We start from the raw sequence: 16,189 nt of genomic DNA on the forward strand, positions 1-16,189 counted from the left end.
AAAGAAAAGCAGGAGAGGGTGACAGAAAGTGAAAGAAGGTGCTGTTTAAATAGAGTGGCAGGGATGAGCTCTCTGAACTGGTGACATTTGAGTAAACAACTGAATATAGTAAGTAGCATCAAGGGATCTATAACTAGAAGAATATTCCAGCAGCAGATATGCCAAGTGCATAGGCCCAGAGTTGAAAATATTTTGCCATGTTTAATAAAAAGCAAGTAGATTTGTATAAGTGGAGCATAAGGAAGTATAGGGAAATAGTAGGAGATGAGTTTAGATGAGTAGCAGGAGTGTAGGTTGTGTCAAGAGGCTAAGAAGTTTGGGTTTCATTCTAAATTGGGATTTTACTTGAACATTTTTAGCAAAGAAGTGGTGGGATATAACATATTTTAAAGCATTACTCTGGCCACTATGTTGAGATGAAAATTCTAAGGAGAGGGCAAAAACATAATGTCTAATTACACTGGTCCATGAGAAATTATGGGGCTTGTACTAGGCTTTTACAGTAGAAGCATGTGGTGAGAAGTGGTCAGACCATGGATATGTTTTGAACATGGAACCAACGGGATTTTCTGACAGGATGTGGAACATAAAACAAAAAGAAAAGGCAATGATGGCTTCAAAGTTTTGGGCCTGAGCAATGGTAATGATAGAGTTGCTATCAACTGAGATAAGGAAGACTAGAAGGTGAGAGTCACTTGAAGAGTTTTAATTGGGGACATATTAAATTTGAGGTTTCTATTCGACATCCAGATGGAGATGTTAAGGTCATAAAGATGAAAAGGATCCAGCAAAGAGAATGGGGACTGGGTAGCCAGAGAGGTGGGTAGAAACCCAAGAGATTATGGTATCCACTGAATGCCAAGGGATGAAAGAGTTTAAAGGAGGAGAGACTGAGGAACTATGTCAATAAGATGAGGACCACTGGATTTGGATTTGATAGCATGGAAGTCATTGGCAACCTTGATCACACAGTTTCAGAAGACAAAGACTTATTGCACTAGATTCTAGAATGGCAGGCAATGGAGTAGATAAGGCAACAGACAAGTTTATTCTCAAGGAGAGCAGGGAAATGGAACAATAACTAAGTAAGTGGAGTTGAACATTGGTGAGTTGGTTAATTTGCTGGTAGAAGTATATTAATGTTCTCTTCCAATTGCTTCTAGTGTCTCAGTGATATAAACAAAATCTTAGTGGGAGGCAGGGCAGTGGGGAGAGGAAAGGTTAAAATCTGAGGAGAGAAGAAAAGGTATATAGCAATAATAATTTGCCTGATATCTATTCTCTCCATTTTCCTTAAAAGAGAACTCCTATTTTTTAAAAGGTTTTATTTATTTATTTGAGAGAGAGAGAGAGAGAGAGAGAAAGAGAGAGCAAGCAGAGGGAGAGAGAAGCAGATGCCCCACTGAGCAGGGAGGCTGAAGTGGAGCTCAATTCCAGAACCAGACACTTAACCGACTGAGCCACCCAGGTACCCTCAAGAACTCCTATTTTTAGCTGGACCCTTGGTTACCCAGAAGAAAGACTATAATTTCCAAAACAAAAAACAAAAAACCCTACAATTAGGTGTGACCAACTGATAAATTCTGGCAAGAGAGAAATATGCAGAAATGTTATATGAGACTACAAGGAAGACTCTTTAAAGGAAAGAGCCTCTCTTGAGAGGTGCCTCATTTGTTTTTCACCTTCCTCCTTTCTACTTCCTGTAACTCAGATGTGATGACTGACATTCCAGCAGCCAACTCTCTTACTCACCTTGAGGATGAAAGTTAACTGCAAAGCATGAGAAAGCAAAAAAAGGGGAGTTTCTTGGACCTTTCATGTTTTTGTGTGACTGTCAAAGGAGCCAAGTACTACCTTTATGTGTTTTATATGAGAAGATCCATCAGGACTTGAGTCTAATTCCAACAATATATGGTATGAAATAATCATATGGGAGTATGAGAACGTTGAAAGGGGCAATGCCAAGAATGTGCCAAGCCAGCTAGAGCTATGCGGTTATATATTTAGAGTGATCTTAGTCATCATGGTTATATTTTTCTCAGTTGCTTGAATGCAGAGAAAGGAGATTTATCAGAGTTGGAGCCTTGCCAACCATACAAGTGGAGAGAGACACAAAAGTGTCAAGACTGTATGCAGTAGAGTGGGATCTAAATGAAGAAATAAAGAAAGTGAAGCCACAGGAGAGCTGAGTGACAGTGAAAATATGTTAACAATCTTGGATTAAAGGTACTGATGGGGTTGAAGAATTGATAAGAGCATGAGACGTTTGAAATTGAGATTACAAGAGGCTTGAAGTTATAGTCAGTATTAGCATGTAAGGTATGCCCATGAAATCAGGTAGCTGGGATGGAGTGCAGGACAAGATCAAAGCAGTTGAAGAGATCACTGAATCCCATGCACTGAACCTGGGTCCAGACCAGGATACCTTTAGAGATTGAAATTTAACTCAGTCACATGAAAATGTTGATGAATTTTCTAAATTTGTTTTTGAAAAATAGTTGATTTGGGATGCTTGGGTGACTCAGTGATTGATCGTCTGCCTTTGGCTCAAGTCATGATCCTGGGGTACTGGGATTGAGTCCCACATCAGTCTCCTCACAGGGAGCCTGCCTCTTCCTCTGCCTATGTCTCTACCTCTTTCTCTGTGTCTCTCATGAATGAATATATAAAAATCTTTAAAAAGAAAAAAAAAGAAAAATAGTTGATTTTGTACTTCATTACTATCACAACCTAATCATCATCACATTTGTGCTTACAGTCCTTTGGTTTTTTTTTTACTTAAGATTTTACTTATTTATTTGACAGAGAGAGAGTACAACCAAGCAGAGCAGCAGGCAGAGGAAGAGGGAGAAGCAGGCTCCTGCTGAACAAGGAGTTGGATGAGGGGCTCTATCCCAGGACCCCAGGATCATGACGTGAGCTGAAAGCAAATGCTTAAACGACTAAGATACCCAGGCACCCCTATAGTGCCCATCTTTTGAATATGAACTGATCGTCAGGTTATTACGATCAATTACTATTACAGAGTCCACTGTGAAAAGGGTAAGGATAAATATTAATAGCCCTCTTTTTTAAATTAACAACCTGAGGCAGAGAATGAGTAACTTGGTGAAGAACACACACACATAGTAGGTAATTTCAATGGCTTTCTATGTGGAGAAGCCTGGCTTTCTCAAGGGATAAGTGCCCCCATCAGAGTAACTTCTGAAACAGAAACTCTCTTTCCCTACTAACTTTATGACACCAAGTGAAATTCCACTCTCCACACCAATGGGAATTATACAACCCTGAAACAAAAGAACTGAAAAGAAGCCTTCCTGCTGTTAGCTTGGAGCAGACTCTTTAATCTTTTTAAAGCACTCAAGAAAACCTAGATGTACTTCTCCAACCTTGAAATCAGACTGGAATCTGGAGTTTTGTTGTTATTTCTTCATATGTACTTTTATGGATCACCAATATAGCAAACATAAAAGTATGCTTGGTTTGGTAAAGGCAAGAGTGGGAGCCAGGGCCCTGTATACTTGGGTTTTCCCCTTAGTCCTGTTGGGGGCAGGAGAGGGGATTTTTCCTACACCTTCTCAGGGTCCTTGGCTAGATCTGAAAATTAAACTGACAAAGATGGATCAACAGGAGAAGAGCATAATTTTTTAATGTAAGTTTTATTTGACATGAGAGTCTTCATAAGGAAATGGAGACCTGAAGAAACCATTAAGCCAGGGTATTTTTATGTTAAGTCTGATGAAGAGCGGACAGCCATGGGGGAACATGATAGGTCAAGGAGTAGGAGGTAAGTGTAGTACAGTGGAGGAAACTTAGCAAGGCCTGTTCCTTAGGATTCTTCTAGGCATCCCTTTGTCTTCAAAGATAAGGGAGTTCCTTCCCTCCGAGTATAGGGAAGGCATCTCTCATGTCAGGGTTCTATGACCTGTTTCAAGGGAAAGAGTTGGGAAGGGTAATGACAGGTCAGAGTAACCTTCCTACTCCTGCCATTCCCCTAAATTAAATTCCTTCCCCCTAAAATATCCAAAAAGCCAACATGCCATATTTTGGGGTAGCATTTCCTGAATCCCATCACATGTCAACCAATCATGGCAGACACCCACTCAAGGAATGACAGTTTGAAAATAGAGATCAAGTTCAGTCCCCATTTCAGAGGATGAACTGCCTGGCCCAAGTCTACACATTCAACTTATGGCATGGCTAAGACCTAAAGTAAAGTGTTTTTAAAATACCTACCTGTATGTATATATTTGTTATGACAAATACTCATTTGTTTACTAATTTCTCTATTTAATGATGTGTTTAAGAGACAAGGAAATAGAGGGAAGGCTGAAAGGTGCAAATCCTCACTGTCTTGGGCCTGTTGGTTTTTTTTATATATATTGGTTACTTTCCTTCTCTGAGAAATCTCTGAAACACAGAGGGGACTTTAAAAATAATTTAAATTATAATGATCGAAATTTGATTCAGAAACAAACATAGGAGCAATTAAAAGGAGACAAAATAAAAACAAAACAAAACTTTAAAAAGGAAAGAAAATACTTTTAAGTTAATAGTATGGCAGAAAAGAGCACTACATTTATAGAGTCAGCAGGCCTAGGTTCTATAACTGATTGCTTATTTGACCCATTTCCCCATGTGGAAAATGCAGACTGTAACTCTGCCCCTGCATGCCTCCTCTGGGTTACAGTGTCAAATAAATATTAATTTCAAAATGCTGCACAAAAAAGAGAGACTGGTAAAAGCATTCTATAATCTCTGAAAATGTTCAGATTCTCCACATTTTTTAATATGATTGTATCCACTATTACATAATAGTGGGTATAATAATAATGGATATAATAATACTCTTAATTAAGAGTACTGAACATCCCCCAATATGCCAGGCATTGTGCTAAAGTTTCACATCTATGGTCTCATAAAAATGAGTGTCAGTGAATCTGACTTGTTGAGGCCTTTGTAGGGCCTGGAATATCTTCACCAGTTTGAGGCACTATGCCATCATAAAGGCATATTACTTTCTAACAGTTTATACAAAATTTCTTTGCATCATTGCCATTTTGCAGAATAATAGAATAAACCCGGGGATACATGTGTTTTATTAAAAGGAGGCATGACAGAGCCTATAAAAATATCAGGAGCTTCAAGCTCCTAAGAAAAATCAAAGGAAACTTTGAAGGGAAGCCAAAAACAAACTTGTCCAAATGCACAAGATTCCCTAGTTTGAGGAGGTTTGAGTGGATGGTTTGCAAACTGAAAAAGCTAATGGGACCCCCAGGTTGGCCTGATTCCTTTCAACATACAGTCACTCTCTCCCTACACATTCATCACTACTCCATTTCCATTCTCGTATCTCTCCTAGGATTTCTATTTATTTTAAAGGTCAGAATTCTAAAAAAGAAAACTGAATGTATTCTTAATGAAGTCAATTAATCCTAAATATAAATTTGTAACTTGCTTTGTTGGTGTAGTTAAGAAGTTGTTCCTTTAGTTTGTGAATATACAACGGAACAGAAATACTGCATTTAAATCAGCAATATTGTGGATGTCACTCAAGTTTGGTTTTTTTTTTTAAGACTTATTTCTTTCTTTTAGAGAGAGAGAGCACCAGTGGAAAGGGCACAGAGAAAGGAAAGAGCACATGAAAAAGGTGGGGCACAGGGAAAGGGTGGGGCACAGGGAGAGGGATAGAGAATCCCAAGCAGACTGTGGAAAGAGTGCAGAGGTGGATATGGGGCTCAATCTAGGACCCTGAGATCACCACGGAAGCCCAAACCAAGAGTGGGACATCTAACCAATTGCACCACCTAGGCACCCCACATGTCACTCCGTTTGTAAGTGGGCAAACTTTTGCTTTTGAGAGTCAAGAAGAAAAAAAATTTTAATGGGTTGTTGTTAACATACGAACCACTTCTCAAGCAATTTTTCTTTTAAATTCAGGCCAAGGAAAATATAGGTGTCTATTCCTTTCTGCCGAAGGATCGCTACAATTAAATAAGACCATATACTGTCATGATGCAGGTAAGGCTGACTTTTTTTTTAGTTTAAATGTAATTATTTTATATTCAGAATAAATATGGAATTTAAACATTTCTGAGTAAAGCTCTAGATGATATATATTTTAACTTCAACATTTTAGCTAGTTGATTGGTTTACCTAGCAAAATGTAAGATGACTTATCTGGGTTACAAATGAGCTGAACTGTTGAATAATTTGAGCTTTAAAAGGATTTTATGCCTATTAAATTATGGAGAAAGCTGGGCAGAGTGTGATAATTACTGAGTAACAGTTTTATTTCCTCTACCACTGAACTGGTTATAAGAAAACACCATAATTGCTTTGTGTGTGTGTGTGTGTTGCAAAAAGTTTCATCCCCGAATCTTATGCTTAGCTCTAGGCTACAGTTAATTGGCAGTGAATGCAGGGATATTGTCTGCTGGAAATTAACTCTCATTTAGAAGTTTTTCTGACTATTCCCTGGCTTTGGAGACTAACTGGAGGAACTTTTAAATAGGACTTCAGAATCATTAATAGTCAAGGGGATCATTTAAAAGAGCCCACCTGCTTGAATACCGGAATGAGAGAAAGTCAAATGTTCCCTCTTTGTCTTTAGTGCCATAAAGTCCCATAGAATTATCATCGAGGTGTTGAAATATTTACTAAGTGCCAACAGTATGCTAGGAAAATATGAAGGAAGCAAAAGGAAAAGAAGGAAAGAGACTCTAGAATATTCTGAGGAATCTACTAGATCGCCTTCAGAATGTTATCTTTGTACTCCAGTGCCCATCATCATTGACAAGCATTTAGGCTACATATGTCATGAGCCAAAATACTAGAGCCAATATGCCCCTTTTCCACAGCGGGAAGTCATGTCTTCTTTTAAGATTCCACTTGATTCAAATTAACTTCTTCCCAATTGTCCATTCAATAATTGCCCAATATTTTGTGACTAATACCAATAGTTTCCACTTATTAAAAATGGGTGAAGACTTTTTGTTTCCTCTGCCCCAAACTCTCTGCCAGATGCTAGGGTACAATGATATTAAGTCTCAGGCTAAATTGTGCCACTCATATAAACAGATTTCAACAAGAAGGAACACCAACAAAATCATTCAAACTGTGGTATTCAGAGCACTGTTACCCAAATACCTCAAACTATCTGCCTTCTGGATATATAATAGCTTCATATTTGCCAGTAGAAGACCCTCCAGGAGACAGCTCACCTTTTCCTTCTTCCAAGACAATGAGCCGTGTTTCAGGTTATGGCTGCTGTGTCAGACAGGCTCTCAGGATGATAGCCATGCAGAACAAACCCTCAGCAGACATGAATAATGAGTAAGAAATAGACCTTTGTTGCTTTAAGCTACTGAGATTCAAAGTGTAATTTATTCCTACAGCATCACCTAGCTATCCTGACTGATGCCCAGTTGTCATTGCAAGCCCAGTAAAGTCCCATTTTTTTGTCCAACAACTGCTTTGAGTAAAAATTTCATTCCGAAGTAATTGCAAGGTTATTACAATAGGACCACCTAGAATTTTCCATATTCAATGTGAGGGAGAGTAGGAAGTGGGGATGAGCCAGCTGTTGTGTCTAGGGAAATATGCTAAAGTTAAGTGGCTAAATTCACCAGACTTTGACCCATCCATGCAATGACAAGGTACCTACACAATCATCTTTGTCAACCACATATCTTAAAAGCCATTCATTTAATCAATGAAAAAGTATTTCTCTCCATTACACTAAATAGTGAACTCTGTGGTGCAGATTCAAATAGCTATCATCTATTTTGAAGTTTAGATTTCCAGTTAGGTTATCTTGAAATATTAATTTAACCTTAGAGTACAAATTAAAGTTAATCTACATGCACATATATATCCCAGCCTAAACTAGCATATTATAGTTAATTATAGACAATACAATATCAGTAAAATAGATCAAGCTCTCATCTTACTTATCCCCCACTTTCCCCAAAAAAGTCTCTTCTATTTTCTAAGGACATATCTCCCATCAAGATCCTCAAAACTCTCTAGAATGCTCACACATAACTAAAGGATTAAATCAGATTTTTCACTGCCTTTTTGGAGGTGTTGGGACTCCACATGTGCCATCCCTGACACTGGAGAAAACTGTCATCAGAAGCAAGTTGCTTTAGAAAGAGCTATATAATTACCAAGCTGTAAAACATTTGTGTTTTTGTTGTTTTCTATATGGGTTTTTTTTTAAGATTTTATTTATTTATTCATGACAGACACAGAGAGAGAGAGGCAGAGACACAAGCTGAGGGAGAAGTAGGCTCCCTGCAAGGAGCCGGATGTGAGACTTGGTCCCGGATCCCAGGATCACGCCCTGGGCCAAAGGAAGACACCCAACCGCTGAACCACCCAGGCATCCCAAACATCTGTTGAATATGACCCCTAAAACATCCAAAGAAAGCCAACACCTTGTGTTCTCCTTACTGACACTGTCCTTGGTTGAGACCCCTACCAAGGCTCAGATCTTCTAGATGCAAGACAAGAGGTTCTTCCCTCAACACCTTCCCACTCCTACCCCAGTCACTGCAACAATGAATCATGCTTACTTCTTGTCAACATTGGCCTGTGCTTCCAATTTCATGCCTTTAAATTCATTCATTCGACTTTTCAAAGTCCCACATATATTTTAAAACAGACAGCTATTGTTTAAAGGAGACTATTTTCAAAAGTATGGGCAACATAACAAGGAAATCTAAGGAATAGCACAATACTCCAGATAAGTAACAGTAGAGAACTGTTACTACCCCCATACCTGATGGGCCAAGGGGTTGGGGGAGTATATAATAAATCATAGATGGGACTCTGTGAAATGGGGCTAGGAAAGAGCTGTGATGTTTGGTTGAAGGACCGAACCAGCCTACAACTCCAGAGGAAGGGAATTCAAGGGAGGGGCATACCCAGCTTCACCCTTCAGCATCCTGAGTATCCTGCTAGTGTGTGCCATTGGCAAACCCAATCAGAAACAAGGGGGCAAGCGAGCCCTCATGATATAATCCAGACAGTATAGCACCCTAGACTGGGGAAGAGGAACAAGTGCATCTAGAGAGAAAAACTAAAAATATCCAGCCCTCATACAGCTACTTCACAGGACACAGTCTGTTTCTAGCCTAGGCTAGAACCCACCACTTCAGAGATCCAGAAGAATCTTCCCCAGTGGCCCTATCACTTTCTACCTTCATAATAATTTTTTCCTGACTACCCTCTGATAGTTCATCGGTCAAGGACACTAATGTTCTCCCCCAAAAGGTTTCAAAACTCTGACCCTCAAGGTAGAGTTGGCAGTAAAGAATAAAATGTGTGTTTCAATGGAAAACTGTACATTGTCAATGTATAGCATATCTTTTTGGGTTATCAGACTGTAGCCTTTCATTTATTTGAGCTATTTTGTAACTTTTTGTAAGTTAGACATGCCAATTCTGCTTCTTCCAGTAAAGTTTCTGTTGACTTCATCCCTTTAGTTTAAAAAAAAAAAATTCAGAATCCCTGGGTGGCTCAGCAATTTAGCGCCTGCTTTCAGCCCAGGGCGTGATCCTAGAGCCCCGGGATCAAGTCCCACATCAGACTCCCTGCATGGAGCCTGCTTCTCCCTCTGCCTGTGTCTCTGCCTCTCTTTCTCTCTGTGTCTCTCATGAATAGACAAATAACATTCTTTTAAAAATTAATAAATAAATAATAAAAAATTACTTCCATTTGCAATTTCAATTTCCTTATTTCATATAAATGTGTGCTTTTTAACTTTTTCTTTGAGGTGGCTTAAGATATTTTCTCATATATGAGTAAAATAAAATCTTGAACATATGTTAATTTCTGTATCTATAAGAAAAGTAAGATTTTACTTTTTCTGAAAACTATCTTTTAATGAAAGTCTCAGTCTTTTCCCTATGAGAAAGTACTTGGGATCCTGAAGCAAATTTGCCCTAGCAAACCCTAAATTTAGCATATCAGTGATTTATCTCAAAAGATTGAATAATAGATATCTGTTATGCAAGGCTTATAGAAAATAAAAAAGTTGATAGCATGCTCTGAAAATAAAGATTCTGATTATATTGTGAAATGTTAAAATACCCTGACAGTATTTTATAACTCTATCCTTCTGATTCATTTTGCAGATGTGACCATGACTCAGAACCACAATGAGATGCTGAATTTTATAGCAATAGTATTTGGTTTCACAATGTGATTACTATATTATTTTTCACTTCTCAAATATCTATTGGAGGCAGACAGGCTTCACTGTGTGTGAAAGCCATTGGGTGGGCAGTAGATGAAAAGGTGTAGTACTTCTGAGAGAATTATCAACTTGGGGTGGGTACCCTACCTTCAGTGAACACCCAGAGAAAACAAAATAACCCAAGATTCTAGAACGAATTATTTTAAAATCACCTCCTTGCTGCAGGTTTGAGGAATTATTTCCAATTTCATTAGTCAATATGCTCTCCTTTCAAAATTGTGCCTTTCACTATTAAAATGCTAATACCAGCTGAATCGAGCTCTCACCTACTTCTCCTGCCGTAACTCCCACTACACCACAACAAAAGTCGTCCACAGTGTCAGACTTGATTGCCTTGAAGCCACATTCCTGGCTTCTCCCAGGGACTCACCATCACACCCATCAGGCCCCTCCTGACTGCCAACAATTCATTTCTGAATCCTCCTTGCACTTTTCTGCCAATGCAAATGAACTTTCCTTGCAGGATTAACTCAAATATCATCTCTTCTGCAAAGTTCTTCCTGACCATTCCAGCTGGAAGTGACATTACATCTGTATGTCTTTAACACTTACAGCTTCTCTTTGCCATCCATTCGGTGGTGCAAGGTAGGCTAACTCAGAAGGAATAAGTATTACAGGCAGACTGGATCTGCTATGAGAACAAATAACAAAATTGGCAATCACATCTCTTCCCTCTGTGAATTCTAAAACAATTAAAACAGATACAGGGGTCAGGCAGGGGTCAAAATGCCAGCTTTACTGCTTGCAAAGCTGAATTAAAAGGTACAGTTTGAACCTGAGGGTGAAACTACACTTTCTCTTGCCTCTCTCTGAGTTGGATAAATTTATTCACCTAGTATTGGGGCCAAGAAGCCCTACCAGAGCTTGTCTGCACACCGAACGGCAGCAGAAATGAAGAGAACATATAATATGCATCTCTTTAGACTGAGCTGTACATATTCAGTAACTTTCTGCCCATGAGTGTAGTTAACAAAGGAGATAGAGTAAGGGACAAAAGCCACTCATGAAGGGGTGGCCATCTCTAATTTATCAGACAATAGGAATACAAGATGAATGAGAAAGTGATCGTGCCTGCAGACGAAAAGTATAATTATGTAATTTATGTAATTTATAACGAGGAGTAGCCAGTTCATCATCACCTCCCCTCTGGGAATGTTGCCCCCCCCCCCAATAAAACCAGTACAGCCAGTTAATAAGATAAAGCAGAATTCACTGCTCAATGTTGGGGTGGGGGCGCTGCTGGTCAGGGAAGGAATTCAGAATTTATTCAGAATTGGGAGTTTGGTTTAAGGAGGATCTTTCACTGTGGGGACTTGATTGGATTGTACTACAACAGTCCAGTATTGGTGGGAACAGCAAAGGGAGGATTTTGTAGTGAGGGATTCAAAGAATCTTAGTGTGCAAATTGCCCATTGATGCTTTCCACTGAAGAGTTAGTGAGATTTGGGGACTGTTCTTATAATGAATAATCAAGTTGTGTGTCTGTAAAGAGCTTCTTAATAACATAAAGCTATGCTAATTAAAACAGCAGAATAACAAAGTCATGTTATTATAGACATTAAGTGGTGGCTTCTGTTCTAATTGTCCAGGCTGCATAGAAGTAAATGATTTTGGTTCTCACTTCATTCTGAGAAGAAAGATGAGTATTGCCAGAGCCAGACTTTAGAGACTCAAATCCCACCCCCATCTCCTTAAAATTCAAGGCATAGAAGCCATCACACACAAAAGAAACTGAAATCTGACTGTAGGTTCTGACCTTTACAAGCCGCAGCAAAACTTTCCTCAAATTTCTTGGTCTCCAATTCTCTCTACAGGCCTCTTGCAGTTGGATTAGTTAAGGTTCTACAGAGAAACGGAAAGAACAGGAGACAGAGATTAAATGAGAGAAACAAACTTAGAGAAAGAATCTATTTTAATGAACTAGCTCACATGGTCATAGAGACTGGCAAGTCTAAAATTCACAGGTGAAGCCAGAACCCTGGAAACTCAAAAGTTTGGGACATGGTGATGCAGTGTTGACACAGAATTTCTTTTTCAAGAAACAGTTTTTGCAGGGGGATCCCTGGGTGGCTCAGCGGCTTAGCACCTGCCTTCCGCCCAGGGCATGATCCTGGAGACCCAGGATCAAGTCCCCCATCGCACTCCCTGCATGGGGCCTGCTTCTCCCTCTGCCTGTGTCTCTGCCTCTCTCTCTCTCTCTCTGTGTGTGTGTGTGTGTGTCTCTCTCATGAATGAATAAATAAATAAAATCTTAAAAAAAAAAAGATACAGTTTTTGCTTTGAAAGCCTTCAATGATTGGACAAAGCCCACTCACATATTTAAGAGTTATCTCCTTATCTCCTGTCACAGAGACAAAAGGAAGATAAATGACTTGCCAGGAGCCCATAGCCACATAGTTTGTCATCTTCTGATTCCTTGAACACCATCTTCTGACTCCCTATCTCAGTGCCTCTGTCTCCATAGTTTGTGTGTTGCAATGGCCCTACCACTACATTTATGTTTGATTCTTTTCTAAGATGGGAAACAACCCCAAAATACCATAGCATCTCCATGCTAAATATTGTCTCTGCAAAATAATTCAACTTTCTAAAACAGTGATAATGTACATGTCATCCATTTAGTTCCAACAAAAACAATAAAAACGTATTTTTAATGAGAGCATTAGGAACATGGTATAAGTTGTACTTCTTTCCCTTTCCTTTGAAATCTTGTTCAATTCATTAAATAGACTGATTTTGTAATCTGGATTAGTGTTTAGGAAACGTAGGGACAGTGGTAGAGCAATTAAGGCAAAGAAATTTGTGGTTGGCAAAATAACAGGCCTCTAAATATGCCCATGTCATCATCTTTAAAATCTTGTCTATGTTGTCTTACCTGGAAAGAGGACTTTGTAGATGTGAGTAAATTAAGAATATTGAGATTGAGAGATTATCCTGGATTATGTGGGTGAGCCAATGTAATTATCAAGGTCCTTATAAATGGAAGAGGGAGGTAGAAGAAGAGTCAGTGTCAGAGTGATGCAGTGTGAGAAAAACTTAACTGACCATTGCTTGTATTGAAAATGGAAGGAAACCATAAGCAATGAATATGGGCAATCTCTAGAACCTAAAAGAGGCAAGGAAATGGGTCTCCCTGTAGTCTCCAGAATGAATGTGGCTCTGCCATCACTCTGACCTTAGCCATTGAGATGCACTTTAGACTTCTGACCTACAGGACTTCAAGGTAATAACTTTTTTGTTCTTTTAGCACAGTTTATGATAGTTTGTTACAGCAGCAATAGGAAACTAATACAAGATTCCTGTTATTCAATGTCATAACAACTAAGAAGGCCTCCTCTCTAGTAGTTGCTTCAACAACTCTTAAGGAACTTCTGCTACCTTTTCAGTTAGGATAATTTAGGTCTATCTGCTTATACCATCCTACGTGGCTAATCTCTTTAGATCAGAAGTAAGACATTCAAATGGTAGTGACAGCAGGTAATATAAATTAGAGAATTGGATGAATATAAGAAACTGGGGATCGGTGAAGACTGAGGCACACTAGAGAATGCATATACTATGTACCTCAGTGCCATGCAAGAGGTCTTCCCACTGTGATGGAAATATTCTATATCCATACTGTCCAGTAGGATAGCCAAATAGCCACCTGCAGCTATCGAGTATTTGACACATGCCAGTATGAATGAGAAGCTGAATTTTTAGTTATGTTTAATATTCATTAATTTAAATCTAAATATAAAATATACACATGTGGTATCTTGTTAGACAACACAGACATAAAGAATCCAGAAATAAAGGAGCTAGTGTGTCCAATCTTCTGGTTTTTCTTTTTTTCCCCCAGATCTTCTGGTTTTTCAAGAAAAACCAAAAACATATGTTTCCATGTGAAGTATCTTGGCTTTTATATGTTGGCTAAAATTTACTTTTTGTAAAAAAAAAAAGCAGCTTTGTTGAGCTATGATTGATATACAAAATATTGCACACATTTAACTGTATACGATATGATGAATTTGGACATATGCATCTGCTTGCAAAACCAATGTCACAATCAAGGTAATAGATATATCCATCATTTCCGAAAGTTTTCTTGTGTCCCTTTATTTTTTGTGAGTATAACACTTAACATGAGATTTACCCTCCTAACAAATTTTTAAGTGCATTATGCAGCATTGTTGACTAAGGGTGGCTCCAAAATTCTCTTAAACAGTGTATAGACCAGGGATATAAAGGAGACTCTCTCTTGTCAGCAGACCAAACAGCATTTTCTCTGTTCTAGATTTAAACAATGTTTCTTATGGGAGTGGAGCTAGTTAGTATTAAGCTAAGCAAAATAAGTCAGTCAAAGAAAGACAAATACTATATGATTTCATTCATACGTGGAGTTTAAGAAATAAAACAGATGAACATAGGGGAAAAGTAAAATAAAGAGAGAGGCAAGACATAAAACAGACTCAACTACAGAGAACAGAGGGTTGATGAAAGGGATGTGAGTGGGTGGGTGGATGCATTAAATGCATGATGGGGATTAAGGGTGGCACTTGTGATGAGCACTGAGTGTTGTATGTAATCATGAAATCACCAGATCCTACATCTGAAACTAGTATTACACTATGTTTACTAACTGGAATTTAAATAAAAACTTGGAAGAAAAAAAAACCTTGGAAGAAAAAGTAAATAAATAAAATGTTATTTAATTGGGGAGGGGGAAGCATTTTCTACATGTAGAATTATGTTGTCTGTGAATAAAGATAACTTTACTTCTTTAAAAACATAAATAAATAATAAACAATCTTTCTTACTCTCAGATATTTACCAATTACTTCCGTAACGAACATTCCTCAGATACCAAAGAGACCTTAAAGAAGATAAATATGTCTTGCAGACTCGAGACACAAATTTTCAATCTCCTTGTCACTATTATCATCTTCTGACGTTCTTACACAGTCTCTAACCACAGAGTCTACCACAAACCAAAAATTTAAACTCCATAGGACCAGAGACCGGATCCTATACTCTTTTGAAGCTGTCATTGGTACCTGAAATAATGACTCTTTTCAAAGCCTCTTGATATTTGTTGCTATGTTATTGTATCCCAGACGGAAATTTTGTCACAGGCATGTTCCATTTAGAGTAAAATTAATGTATAAATTCCAGAATTATGACAAAAAATTAGCAGGTGATTTTGCATCTACATAGAGAAATCTTTTATTGGCAACTTTCTCTACCATTTTTAACAAATGATTCTAGAAGAAAAAGTAGTATGCAATTATTTGTGGACATATCAATTGTACCAAGCAGTGATGGTGTCTAAGTTAATGGTCTCAAAACTATTATCAATAAGACAGAAATATATTTGATAATCAAGCCTTCAATCAGAACAAAAAATAAATAACAAATTATTTTTCAAATTTCAGGTAAGAAATTAAACATTTACTACAACATTATTTTCACATGTATCATTTGGTCGACAAGATAACTCTACAATAAAGGAACTCTAACATACAGTCTAAACCAAATTAATAATTAAAAAGTAATTGCCCATTTTAAAGTTGGGTAAAGGACTTAGATAGACATTTCTCCAAAAAAAAATACAGACATGGCCAAAAAGTTCATGAAGACATGTTCAGCATCATTAGCCATTAGGAAAAAGAGTTAAAACTCAATGAAATACCACTTCAAATCCATTAGGAAAATAACCACTGTTGTCAAGGATGTAAAGAAATAGAACCCTTGTGCATTGCTGATGTGAATGTAAAACAGTGCAACCACTGTGGAAACCAGTTTGGAGTTCCTCGAGAGTTAAGCATAGAATTATCATATAATCCAGCATGCCACTTTTAGGTCTATATCTAAATTAAAAGCAGAGACTCAAACAGGTATGTACAATGTTCAATGCAGTATTATTCACAATAGCTAAAATGTAGA

General features: G+C 38.1%; 1 long non-coding RNA gene across 1 annotated transcript; it reads left to right on the forward strand.

The window, feature by feature from the left end:
• Positions 1 to 2,802: 2,802 nt before the first annotated feature.
• Positions 2,803 to 10,498, forward strand: LOC125753447 (uncharacterized). Its single transcript, XR_007405325.1, has 4 exons — positions 2,803 to 2,915; positions 5,596 to 5,650; positions 5,941 to 6,021; positions 10,143 to 10,498. It is a non-coding gene; the product is annotated as an uncharacterized LOC125753447 (long non-coding RNA).
• The last annotated feature ends 5,691 nt before the right edge of the window (positions 10,499 to 16,189 follow it).

Source organism: Canis lupus, chromosome 23 (assembly GCF_003254725.2).
Source record: "Canis lupus dingo isolate Sandy chromosome 23, ASM325472v2, whole genome shotgun sequence".
NCBI lineage: Eukaryota > Metazoa > Chordata > Mammalia > Carnivora > Canidae > Canis > Canis lupus.